The 13,197-nt window shown below is 47.6% G+C and overlaps 2 long non-coding RNA genes across 2 annotated transcripts; one reads left to right on the top strand and one right to left on the bottom strand.

The window, feature by feature from the left end:
• Positions 1–1,973: 1,973 nt before the first annotated feature.
• On the bottom strand, positions 1,974–11,629 carry LOC143843060 (uncharacterized). Its single transcript, XR_013233443.1, has 3 exons — positions 9,766–11,629; positions 3,815–9,707; positions 1,974–3,701 (listed from the first exon to the last, which is right to left on the bottom strand). It is a non-coding gene; the product is annotated as an uncharacterized LOC143843060 (long non-coding RNA).
• LOC143843059 (uncharacterized) lies at positions 7,228–11,725 on the top strand. The gene is made up of 3 exons (XR_013233442.1): positions 7,228–7,359; positions 8,301–8,515; positions 11,623–11,725. It is a non-coding gene; the product is annotated as an uncharacterized LOC143843059 (long non-coding RNA).
• The last annotated feature ends 1,472 nt before the right edge of the window (positions 11,726–13,197 follow it).

The following is a 13,197-nucleotide window of genomic DNA, read 5'->3' as shown; positions in this document are numbered from 1 at the left end:
AGTAGGCTAAAAATAGCCTACCCCTACTAATTAGCCCTATCACACCAGATGGCAATGACAATAAGCACCAATGGCTAGCTCTGTCCATAAAGTCTTTCTAGACCCAAAGGAAATTGGGCCTTCAGTGTTACAGGAAAAATTGTTAGACTGTAGACCCCTGGCCTACTCTAACTAAGCAGTTCTTATAATTGCGTCATTTCCGTGTTCTATAAAATATTTAGCATAAGTAGCAATTATTCAGCAGTTTGGAAAGAAGGAAAGAGGGGGCACGAGTCATGTATTTGGATCATCTGTTGGTCACTTTTCTATTAAATATTACAATACAGTCAAGCTCAGATTCTTAACAACACAGTCTGTATTTTCATTGTCTTTCTTGGTGCATTTGTTCCCCAAGAACCTCATGTTCCAGATTCTCATCATTTGGACACTGAATTTCTTCGAACTGAGCCATACAGAATACTTGACCTCGGTAATGAACCCCCATTCACCTTATTACACACTGGTTCATCCCTTTCTTAACATGAGGTTGGACCCAACTAGCTTTTCAGTTGGTGAAAAAGAAAAGCGGGGGGGGGGGTCCTCCTCTGATCAACAAAGGCTATATTGGAGATGATGCTATGGATTTACATGCATAAAAGCCATGTGGAATGGGAGCTTTAGCAAGAAGGTGGGCAGTACGAGCCGAAAGAACTGACTGGATCTAAACTACAGGGAAGCAGTATGGTCTAAGGGTAGAGTTTCAGAGTAGGATCTGGGAGACCTGGGTTCAAATCCTCACTCTGCTACAGAAGCACATTGGGCACCTTAAGCCCAGATATTCTCTCTCAGACCTGACCTACTTCACAGGGTTGTTGTGAGGAAAAATGATTACATAAATGACCTTGGATCCCCACTGGGGAGAAAGCTGGGATATAAAGGAAGTGAAAAGATAAATATTTTCAGAAAAAGTAAAGCACGAGAAATCCCACAAAATATAAATGCCTGCATAAATATTTGGCTTGAAGCACTGAGTAATCAGGGAGCAGGAAGCACTTCAGCGGTTTCAGATCTAAGGCTCCAGTTAAAGTTTCACTGTGATGTAGTTTCAAATATGAGATCGTTTCCTTCCTCACCCTTATGGTTCTTTTCACGGCCACGGCTCTTTGTGAGTAAAATGCCCCTATAAAAGACCCTACATTAGACATCCAAGTGGTTCTCCTGGGAAAGACACTCTGCACCATCATCTGTCACTGGAATTCCATCTGATGATCCAAGTCTGACTTAGCAAGGAAAGCACCCAGGGATCCAAGGTGGATACCAAACTGCCTTCACGTTGTGCTGGATGTAAGGCTGGCAAGACTGAGCAATGAATCCCCCGGATTAAGAATTTTTACCAAATATGTCCAAACATGCATATCTGTGAAGCCATGACTGCACAATCTTTCTCACATTTATTTCCCATGAGAATGCCCCCTTAAGGGTTATACTCAAAAAGGCTGCATGTTAAACATGGATGCACCTATGTATAAATACAGGGTTCTCATCCTCTTAGGTGACTTCAGGTTGATGCTGTTCTCTCCCCCGAGGCTAGGAGGAACCGAATAAATCTTCCCCTCCCCCAGACCATCCCATGGGCCTCTTTTTGGGGTTTCGGGTTATGGATATCAGGCTGGATTGCATCCATGTTCATAACTATTAGGTAGTGAGAGAGAGACACATTCCAAAAAAACCTTTATTAACACAACAGGGGCACCTAACAACCAGCAACTAATTAACATACACTCCTTACTTATATAGGCTGTTACATGCGCAAGAACCTGCTGCAAAACCTTAAGGGGGCAGTTGCCCAATTTGTGCAATACATTACAACAGTGGTAGTCAACCTGTGGTCCTCCAGATGTCCATGGACTACAATTCCCATGAGCCCCTGCCAGCAGGGGCTCATGGGAATTGTAGTCCATGGACATCTGGAGGACCACAGGTTGACTTACCCCTGCATTACAACAACCATTCATGGCATGCAGATAAAGAATTGGCCAAGAAGATAACTATACAAAGTTTTGAGTCCAGTGGAACCTCCAAGACCAACAAAATTCTGCTGCTTCAAACCAGCATGACTACAGTCCCGGAGACAGCTTTGCAGCACAGCTACCTCCCAGCTGACCCCATGCCACTGTGATAATAATCGTGTGCCATCAAACACAACTGACTCATGGTGACCCTAGGCCAGAGATGAGGAGGTTCGCCATGGCCTTCCTCTGCCTAGCAACTCCAATCTTCCTTGGTGGTCTCCCACCCAAGTACTAACGAGAGAGCAAGTCCCTGGGGCGGACCAAAACCGCCCTGGAAAGGACTTTGCCCTCTGGCCCCGCCCCCATAGAGGTGACAGGACGTTGCAAGAGCAGGCTGGCAGTGCCCTCCCACTCTTCTTGGGCCAGAGGCCACCAGCACCCAGAGGCAGCTCACACCCCGCCTCACACAAGACAGCAGCTGCTGACTCACCGCAGCAGCAACACACAACCACTTTGCATGAGGCTGCCAGCCGCTGGAGGCATCTCCTGCCCGCCCACCTTGCACAGAACACTGACTGCCGCCTCGCATCAGTGGTGGCTCCCACCCACCATGTGCAGCATCCCTCCCTCCGCCTCCGGTGTGGAAATGGACAGGTGAAGCTTGCGATGGCACAGAGGTAAATAACAGCCTGCTTGGTGAGGGGAAAGAGCTCAGTGGGGTGGAAGGCCACCGAGCCCTGCCTCCAAAGCAGCAGTTTTCCCCAGGAGAAATGATCTCAACTCTGGATATCAAGGTCCAACCTGAAGGCTGGCCACCCTGAGCACACCCCATCCATTCCTCCATTGGTACTTTCACTGAACCATCTGCCCTATCTGTTTGTTTGTTTTGTGTATTATTTTAAATACATTTAGAGTCCTGCCAGCCATTGCAGCTGGGCAAACTGGATGAGCAAAGGGGCCTTCAGTGGAACTGAGGGGAAGGCACTGTTTAAAGTGTATTTAAAGATATAAGTAGCGATAATTATAGCTCCGATAAGCTCGTTGTATAGCTACAATTCAAAATATTGCCACGCGCTCAGCGCGCAACCTTTGCTAACCCTTTTCGGCGCATCGTCCCGCATTTCCTTGCAGCTAAATTTCCTGCCGAAATAACTGGCAAGCGATCTTGTCACGTGACCACCTTTCTGCGCTTTATTAGTCAGTTCAGCACAATTGACTCATTTGAGGGTGTTAATCACCGAGATGAACCAAATTACGCTACTCTCGGCTCACTTAGAATTGACGGACGTGGAGCCTCACCTTCCGCTGAAACCCACTAATCAAATATAAGTACGTGACTCACACACAGAAACATCTCCGCCAATGGCTCCAACACACCTAATTGGTTTGCCTTGTTCTGGCACGCACGCACGCACCCAGGGCAGCCGCAGCAAAGAAGACAGCGTGGCTAACCAGCAGCTGTTGCACCAAAGCTAAATTAATACGTTTTTTCTAAAACCACACACATATCTATGTTTATGCATTAGGCACAGTCTGTGGGAAAAAAGCTCTCCTGCAATATGCCAAAAGACGATAAACTGCCGGCTTATTGAAATAAATGCAACTTATGTAACGTTTGGGTTTTGGACTGCTGCTCAGGCATGACCACGTCTGTTATTGTTAAATTTTAGCCTACCTTTCCTCTAAGGCAGGGGTAGTCAAACTGCGGCCCTCCAGATGGCCATGGACTACAATTCCCATGAGCCCCTGCCAGCATTTGCTGGCAGGGGCTCATGGGAATTGTAGTCCATGGCCATCTGGAGGGCCGCAGTTTGACTAAGGACTTGAAAGGTACCAGGCTCCCCCCTCTTCCGTTTTCTTCTCTCAGCAATCCTGTGAGATAGGCCAGGCTGAGAGAGAATGAGTGGGAATTCCACTCCAGCCTTCCAGGGAATTTCAGGGAGATGAGGGGATTTGAATCCTCCCCTGCCCTAGCCTAACTGCCAAGCCATTCTTATCCTCCATATTCAGGTGTCACCTCCCATGCTAATTTGTAACTTTCCACACACGTTAGGTTGGTCACTGCCAGAAACAGGATGCTTGCCAAGGATTGTGTGATGTAGTGGTTAGAGCAGCCTTTTCAACCTTTTGGCCCTGAAATTTTTCCCAGGCTTCAAGGAGTCTTGAAACTGGGCCGGAAGGGGGAAAGGCCAGGGAGCCCCTGGGGAGCTCTCACAGAGGCCTGGCTTTGCATTCCTGGGTTAGAGTGTCTGATTAGTATTTGGGAGAGCTCTGCTGGATCAGACCTGTGGTCCACCTAGTTCATCATCCTGTCTCACACAGTGGCCAACCAGTTCCTCTGGAGGGCCAGCAACAAGGCAGAGAGGTGTCTGAACATGGTGGTTCCCCTGAGTCACCATGACTAGTAGCCCCTGCCAGACCTATCTTCCATTAATCTATCCAATCCCCTTTTAAAACTATGTCTTCCTGTGGCCATCATTACATCCCCTGGCTGTGAATTCCACATTTTAATCAATCTCTGAATAAAGAAATATTCCTTTGTGTCTGTCCTGAGTCTACTGCCCATCAGCTTCACTGGATGCCCTCAAGTTCTAGTGTTTTAGAAGAGGAAGAATATGTATCTTGGAAATATTTGTCTTCTAATCAGCATCCCGACTTCAGCCCACATGCCTTCTACAGACTGTGCTAGGAAGGAACATTATATGGTTCAGCCCTGTGTGAAATGGGCAAGTGGGTCACATTGTAAATTCAGAATCCCACTGGAATGGATTATGCTCAGGCCCTTACTGCTGCAAAGTCAGCCCAGGAACCATCCGCTGGAGCAATGGGGCAGGAGACCTTGGAGATGACCTTCAGGCAAAATGTGAGCAACCAAAAAGTGATTTTGTGAGCTACCAGAATGTCTCACTCCTAATCAGGGTGTGGAAGGGAGACTTTCTGGATTGGGGAAGAGCTGGTGCACTGTGAGTTGGATCCAGACTAAATACTCAAGGAGCAGAACTTCCCTGCCTTCCCACACACACACACACACACACACACACTGCAACCCAGAAAATAGCAGACCCTGAGGAATGATAGAGGGGTCTGCAGTGAGAAAGAAGAATTGGCAGAAACTGCAGCTTTAGTCTGGATTCAGCCCTGTGCCTCCGCCCCCTCCAATTGCAAAAACATTACTGCTACCTTTCCATTGTGGTCCTGCCCTTTTTTTTAAAAAAAAAAAGGTGTTGGCAGGTTTATCACCCCACCCTTCTGTGTTCTTCTCCTGGTGTGACTGATGTACCTGATAGTGACTTTTGAATTAATCTGTGGCACCTGCCCCATGTTCCACCCTTCATTAAAACATTCAGTTGCCATTAATCTGTGAAACAAATTGAGTGTGTGCACACCAGCACATCCTTCCTAATCGTTTTCCCAAGTGTTGCAAGTGTTCAGTATTCAGGGCTTTATTTGAAGCTCAGTGGCAGACAGAGGAGAGACTGCTCATAGGGAGGGGACCCCCCCCCCGCTTTTGTTCTGCCTTGTGCCACTGAAGGTTGTCTTATTTATTTATTATACTTATATACCTCCCTTCCCATTTGTGGCCAGTGTATGATAGATCATTTGCAAGTGGAAACAGATCTCGGAACTGAGGATATGCACAGAGATTTGACTTTGGCTCGTTCTGTTAAGGGGGGGGGGGGCTTGAGTTCAGATGGTTTTGCCCTAGCACATCTCAACAGATCCAGAAACTGATTCCCAGTTCTGATACTATTACCATCCAGGCAACTGGGATGAAATTCTCAGGGATTTGCATCCGTCTGGCTCCCATTGCATCCCCTTGCATATATTTCAGGCAGTCAAGAAAAAGCACCATAATTTTAGACACTACTAAAATTCTCACTTGCAGGCCAGGAGGGGGGAAATTCTTTCCATCAGCCAAGTACTCAGAGTTGCAAAAGGGGAGGGGGGTTGGAGTTTGCCTTCTGTTGCTTCCCCACCTGGCTTTTGTAAAAGATGATTCCCTCTTTATCGCTTCCTTTAGGGCTTTTTCACTTCACCCTTCATCTGAGGCGTTGGGGGTGGGTGGAGTAGGCATCGTTCTCTGCTCCTCCGTTTTATCCTCACAACAACCTTGTGAGGTGGGCTAGGCTGGTTCAAGGTCACCCAGGAAGCTTCCCTGGCTAAGTGGGGCTTTCCTCTACATCGCACTGGCTCTCTTTATACATGAATGGGTGAACTCAGGCATAATTCTGCCCTCCCCAGTTTTAAATAACCAGAGAAGCAGCTGGTCCTTTTCTCATCTGTGTGCTTCACTGCTGGGGGGTGGAATCCTCTCTGCACAGTAGGGGCAGCCTGTCAGTGAGGAAAGGGAAGCGAGGGACCCAGAAGTGTTTGTTTCATGCTCTTTAGCTGCACCCCTCTGCACTAGGATAACCCTTCCCACCTTATAGAGGTGACTCTTTCCCTGAGCTGGGAATTGGACAAAACCGAAACCTCTGCCTCTGTCTACCACCCCCCCCACACACACACACCATGGGTACACAGAAATAAATGCTCACTTCTGCAATATACCCAGTAGCTTTTCATTACATCTACCCTGTACACTGCCAAGTTTCCATTGATTTCAGCCTCAATTCAGACTCAAATCTCACCCCGTCTTATTCCTCATAGACAGCTGAAGGCTCCTGGTTTGTCACAGACAATCTTAAATCTCTGTGGATTATCTGTTCTGCCACCAGCAGGTGTGAGCAATGCATTAGCCACTTTTGCGGTCAGGTGAACACCCCAAAGTTGGAACGGATCAGACAAAGAACCCTCTGTCAAGTGGACACAGAAGGAGAGCCCTTCCGAAGCCAGTGAATCAGCAATGTGACCAGCTGGGGGAAAGGGAGAAGGGGATGGTGTGCACAGACATGCCAATCAGAGATGCTGGCTTGGGGTGTTAATAGGAGCTAAGTGTTCTGGTTGGACAGCACACCCTGCAACCAGGGCCAGTCTCTCCTTGCAGCCCTTCCCCTACTCATTATCCCTGCCTAACCCCCGGCCCCGAGGAATGGAAACCTAAAGATGCTGTGGAGAAATGGAAACAGAATGTAAGCACGGATATCATAGTTCTACCGGGAGAAAAAAACACACCGAACATCAACGTAAGGGCAGTTCATATCTGAACGTCACAGGAAATTTCGGTTGGCTGTCTTGCCCCTGCTGAGTTAGAAAACAGGACAGGTTTGGGTCAGATTTCAGTTGCTTTCCAAACGCAAGACCCTGTCACTCTTGGCCATCTGTGAAAAGCTGTGCATCAACATGGCCTTTGCAGGAGAAGGCTGTGATAGACAGGCCTGTGAGATGAGATTTTCTTACTGCTATTCCAGGGATCAGATCCAAGCCGGTAAGTACTCATTCCAAGAGTCCTTTATGGTGCACTGCATTTTTAGCTAAGGCCGCAAGTTTCTAATTTTGTGTTCCTTTGCTGATTTTTATTGTTTATTCTTTTTAAAAAATTATTTAAGAAATGTTTTTAGCTTCCCTAAACGATGGAAGTGGACTGTGGTATTAAACATCACAAAATAACTTTTGCAAAAGTCAAGAGCAAGCCTGATAATGGGGGAAGGATGTTTTATTTAAACCTGCTTTTCCTACTAAATCGAGGTCCATTGTGTCTCATTATTCCATTACGTAGGTTATTTTCTCCTCTCCTAAAGAAACGGCTTCCTGATGGAGACCTTTTCAGAGGCAGGCAGTGGCAAACTACCTCTCAAGGTTTCCTGCCCTGAAAACCTGGAGGGGTCATCATAGGTCAGCTGCAACTTGACTGCAGAAGAAAGAAAGAAGATTGTTCCTGCAAGATCCCTATTTACATGCAGGCAAACAGTTTGAACAGACAATAAGTTAAGAAGGAGAGTTGGGTTTTAACCCCCCCCCCTTTGTACCTTAACTAGTCTCAGGCTTAGAATCACCTTTCCCTTCCTCTCCTCACAACAGGCACCTAGTAAGGTAGGTGGGGCTGAGAGAATCCAGAGATAACTGTGACTAGTCCAAGGTCACCCAGCAGGCTTTATGTGGAGGAATGGGGAATCAAACCCAGTTTTCCAGATTAGAGTCCGTCGGTCTTAACCACGATACCACTCCATATTCAATAGTACCTTCAGGTAATCCTATCATCCACACTAGGAATGCCAGCCTCCTGGAGGGACCTGGCAATCTCTTGGAAGTATAGCTCATCTCCAGACTACTGAGAACTGTTCCCCTGTAGAAAATGTTGTTTTGGAGGGTTGATTCTGCGCCCACAGAGGTCCATGTCTACCTCATGGTCCACCCTTCAATCTACAGGAGTTTTCCAATACAGAGCTGGCAACCTTATCACCATCGCCATCAGTGGCAAGGGGGACATGGCATGGCTAAACTGCACTGTAAGAAGGTACTGTTATCTTCACAGCACAGGTGGTGAAGTCACACCTTGCCTAGTGCTGACGGAAGATTTGAAACTGAGTTTGTTCACAGCTGACAGCCCACAGTCTTTGCACTATGGACACTCATCGGGGAAGGTCTGTAGACTGCTGTTGTATTATTAAACCAATAAATACTACATGTTCCTTTCCCCAGAGAGAGACCATGAGTTTCCCCCCTGCAGGATTTACTAGTCCGTGGGTCAGGGGGAGCCCAAGGGCAGCATGAAGTTCCCTTTCCTTGCATACTATTGTCGTCTTGTTTCACAAGTTAAGAGGATGCAGGTATTTCTTGCCAAAACCACATGGTTGTGGAGGAAGTTGTTTACCAAAACATATCTAAGCCAAAGGCAGTTCCTCTGCTGACTGAGCACTGGAATCATGCAGGGTGAATGGACAGATCACAGGAGAAATTAGAGTCCAAACCGTCCTTGCTTGTTAATTCAGAAGGGACAAATTTAGTTATGTATGGAATAAGTTTTTTGATATTTAGTCATGTCTCTCTTGGGCTATATGGAATTTGTTATGACAATGAAGGTGCCTTGAGTCTTGGGCCCAAACATTGCTTCCGGTACAAATCCGTATCGCTCCTGCCCCTTCCAATCAAATCTCCCAAACGAGAAATGGCTATTTTATTTCTCAAAGAACAGAGATAGTGGTGGAGTAAAAAGGTCATCAAGTCACAACTGAGGGGTTTCAAGGCAAGATGGGTTCAGCATGGGCTTGCCATTGCCTGCCTCTGCGTCACAGCTCTGGTATTCCTTCGAGGTCTCCCATCCTAATACTAGTCAGGGCCAACCCTGCTTATCTTCCAAGCTGTGATGAGATCAGTCTGGCCTGGGCTTTCCGGGTCAAAACGAGACCCTATTGCAATGGCGGGTGTGTAGCCCAAGCCGGCCTCCCCAATCCCAGGGCTCTGAAAAGGTGTAATTCTTCCCCACATGCATTCAATACTTGCCGGAATTTCTGAAAAATAGTGCTGTTTCCACAGTTTGATGGAGAACAGACAGGACTTCCCGGATCTTGTCATACACACATACAAAGAGGCACTATTATATAGCTGTCAGCCTCCCAGGCTTATAGATGAACTGCCTTTTCCAAAAGTTGGACGCCTACTGTAAAATATATGGGTTCGCAAAGATGAATGCCAGACGACTAGACAAACAAACAGCTCTTTATTGACCTCACTAGTGAGTGCATGTTGAAGGAAGCAACAACAAGACTGACTCCCCCAAGAACAAATCCCAGCTTCTATACCTTTAAACAATAATAGAATCTCCCACGGCTGAACCTGATAGGCTCAGAGGTGCTCGATTAGTTTAAAAGGATTGGCTCCCGCATCTGGGAGCCTTGAAGCGCATTGGCTGCTTTAGAATCTGCTAGAATCCTCCCTCAGACCTCAAGCTCAGTCCTGTGTGGATTCACAGACACAACAGCCAGCAATGTACTTGGCAGAGATCTCTGAATGAACATGCCGGGTAGAACTGCTATCTGTCCCCCATGACCTGTCAGTTCATAAGAATGGAGGGCTACGCTGATCTTGACAAGCTCATTGAAATGCCACGCTCATGTACATAGAGGGTATCAGAAGCACCCAAAAGAGAAGGCAGTCAACATCCACAAAGAACTGGACAGAAAGGGAACAATGAGGAGAAGTGGCAAACTACGGCTACAGCCTGGTGGAAATGCCTGTAGAATTTGAAAGCTTGCTTGCTGCTTTGTGTCATCTTGGCCCTAGGTGGAGTTTAGTTCTGGATTTTGCTTCAGACCGGTGTAGCTCCCTGCTTCCACTTCGGTTTTCATTGGAATTCATGTGCTTCATCAGAAAGGTAGAGATAAATGTGCATGCCACTGAGTGTTAAAATACTCGAGGCCCTCATGGTGGTGGTAGTGAGCAAGGCAAAGGCTACACAGGCCTAGGGAAAGATGTTCTGAAATATTATCATCCAAATATTATTTCTACCAGCCCACAAAGTAGTTTTGCATTTGGATTGAGGCTATTGCAAAATGGCTTATTCCTGGGCAACATCTACAATGATAAAACATTTGCAATGTCAGAATTTTAACACACTAAACAAAAGTTGCAAAGGTAAATTTCTAAGCGATAGTTTTTGTTTTTCGTTCTTTTCACTCAGAAACAAATGTATTTTAGGCTCCTGGATATTTTATACTAGACTTAAAGAGGGCAGTACTTCAGCAGAAAAGGAAGGACCATAGAGAGTTGGGTTCAAGTCCAGGAACATCTTAAGATTTGGGGGGTTTAAGCTTTTGACATCTAACAAAGAAAACTTTGACTCTCAAAAACGTATTTCCCAGAAGAACACAAAAAGAGCCCTGCTAGATCCCACCAGTGGCTCACCAAGTCCAGCATACTGTATCACAAAGTGGCCAATCAGTTCCTCTGGAGGGCCAACAACAGAGCAAAGATGCTGAGACCTTCCTGGCACAGATATTCATAGATTCCCTGCCTCTGAATATGGAGGTTCCTTTAGAGAGCCAGTTTGGTGTAGTGGTTAGGAGTGTGGACTTCTAATCTGGCATGCTGGGTTCGATTCTGCACTCCCCCACATGCAGCCAGCTGGGTGACCTTGGGCTCGCCACGGCACTGATAAAACTGTTCTGACCGAGCAGTGATATCAGCGCTTTCTCAGCCTCACCTCCCTCACAGGGTGTCTGTTGTGGGGAGAGGAACGGGAAGGCGACTGTAAGCCGCTTTGAGCCTCCTTCGGGTAGGGAAAAGCGGCATATAAGAACCAACTCTTCTTCTTCTTCTTTAGTCACCATGGCTGGTAGCCACTGACAGACCTATCTTCCACAGATATGTCTAACCATTGTTTAAAGCTTGTGCCCCAAAATCTTGGCCCTTGAGACACTACTGGACTCCAACCTAGCTCTTGTACTGCAGACAAACATGGCTATCCTCTGGAACTATTTCCACAGAGTTGAGACGCAGATTTGATACTATCAACCTAGCAATTAACAGGGCCTGGGATAGTTGGCTCATTACTAAAAGTAATTGTTCCTCAAAGTTTATGTGCTGCCCTTGGGAGTAAGTAGTCCACACCCAACCAGAGTGGATCATTGACTCTTTGATTGGATCTTGTTTTCATCTGCTCTATCCAAGGTAACACGCCTTGTCCAGAGGAGCTGAGCCCTCCTGGCCTTGCTTTGTAATTCTCCCCTCCCCTCTGTCTTTTATCTCACAGCTCTCCATGCATCTGACATGCGTAGGTCCTGACTTTTGAAAGCTTGTTATCCCAACAGATTTGTCAGTTTTGATGCAGAGTCCTTGTCATTTTGATTTCAGCGGACTATCACTAAACAAAAAGAGACCTTTAATCCTTTCCTCATGGACCTATGCAGCTCCCTTTTTATCTGCACAACCCTTCTTCTAGGGTCGGCTCAGGAAGAGTGATAAACTCAAGTTCCCCCAGGGAGTGTCAGGACTAACCAGGAACTGAAACCCGCACCTTTCTCATCCTAGTCTAAGGCACAATGAGGTGGGAGTGAGCGGAAAGTGTCAGAGGTAGTAGAAAGGGCTGCAACAGAGGAACTATATAGTCTAAGCTCTGGACATTATTAATTCCCTACAAGAGGGAAACCGGAAAAAGCATGCAAGAGCCTTTCCCTATGATTATCATGTCTGGAGAAGGTGCTTCACACAAAAGCTTCTATCTTGAATAAAACCGTGTTGGTCTTCCAGGTGCCACTGGACTCCAGCTTTTGTCCTGCTGCTTCAAGGGGGTGACCTACTTGAATGTTTCCCTATAATGTGCAGAGAGATTCCTCCCACCGCAAAGCAGAATGAAATGAAAATGTAACTTATTCCACCCAAGGGCTTTAGCAGTACAAGCCTTCTCAAGATTTTACCCCTTACTGCAGAGACCCAGCTTGATACGTTAACCCAGTGGTCCCCAACCTTTTTGAGTCCACAGACGCCTTTGGAGTTTTGACCGGGGGATGGTGGTTGGTGTCACCCGCAAAATGGGTGTTCAAGGCACGAGACAAACTGAGGTGGTGTACAGCCACCGCCTGTCTCTAGCCAGGCAACCGGGGGCTTCCTTTGTGGTCTCCCATCCAAGCACTAACCAGGGCAGACCCCTCCTTTGCTTCCAGGCTCTTAGCAAATCAGGATAGGTCAGGGCTGCAAATTTATGATGGTTGGATGATAAGATCCACAGCTGGTTTTTAAACATCCCCCTGGTCCATGGCCGAACGTTACACACTATCGTAGCTTAAGAGGCGCAAACTTGAAGAAAATAAGGATGCGCTCTTTCTTCCTTTTTGGTTTATTTCTCTTGGTTACCGACCGCTGATCAGAGAACTGTGGCATCAGCCAGGGGCTTCCACCGCGAGAGGCGGCCAAAAGCAAGGCTGCCGCAGCCTCGTGTGTCAAGCGGGAGGGGGGAGCGCCGCTCGCAGATGCGCTTCGCAAAAAAGGAACGCAAAAACAAAGCCCTGTGCGGCGGGGGGGGGGGGGAGCAGGGCGCGCGCAGCTCTGAGATGGCCATTGAAGTCCTGGCGGGCCGAAGCCCCGCCCCGCGTCGCGTGCGTGCCAAAAGCGAATGCGCACCCGGGAGCTTTTCTCACGAACTTCTGCCTCGTCCTCGCACGGAATGCGTCTGCTCGAGGCTGCTTGGCCGCTTCGCTCCCCCCCCCCCCCCCTTCACTTGGGCTCGGGCTGCGGGCTCGTGGGCGCGCCTAAGAAAGGCTGGCTTGACGCCGAGGCCAGGGCAGGGTCACGGCTTCATTTCAAAGTCTCGCGGGACGGGGGAGGGGAG

This window comes from Paroedura picta, chromosome 8, assembly GCF_049243985.1.
Source record: "Paroedura picta isolate Pp20150507F chromosome 8, Ppicta_v3.0, whole genome shotgun sequence".
Classification (NCBI taxonomy): Eukaryota; Metazoa; Chordata; class Lepidosauria; order Squamata; family Gekkonidae; genus Paroedura; species Paroedura picta.
The sequence above is the reverse complement of the archived record's forward strand: the minus strand, read 5'-3'. Positions and strand labels throughout refer to the sequence as shown.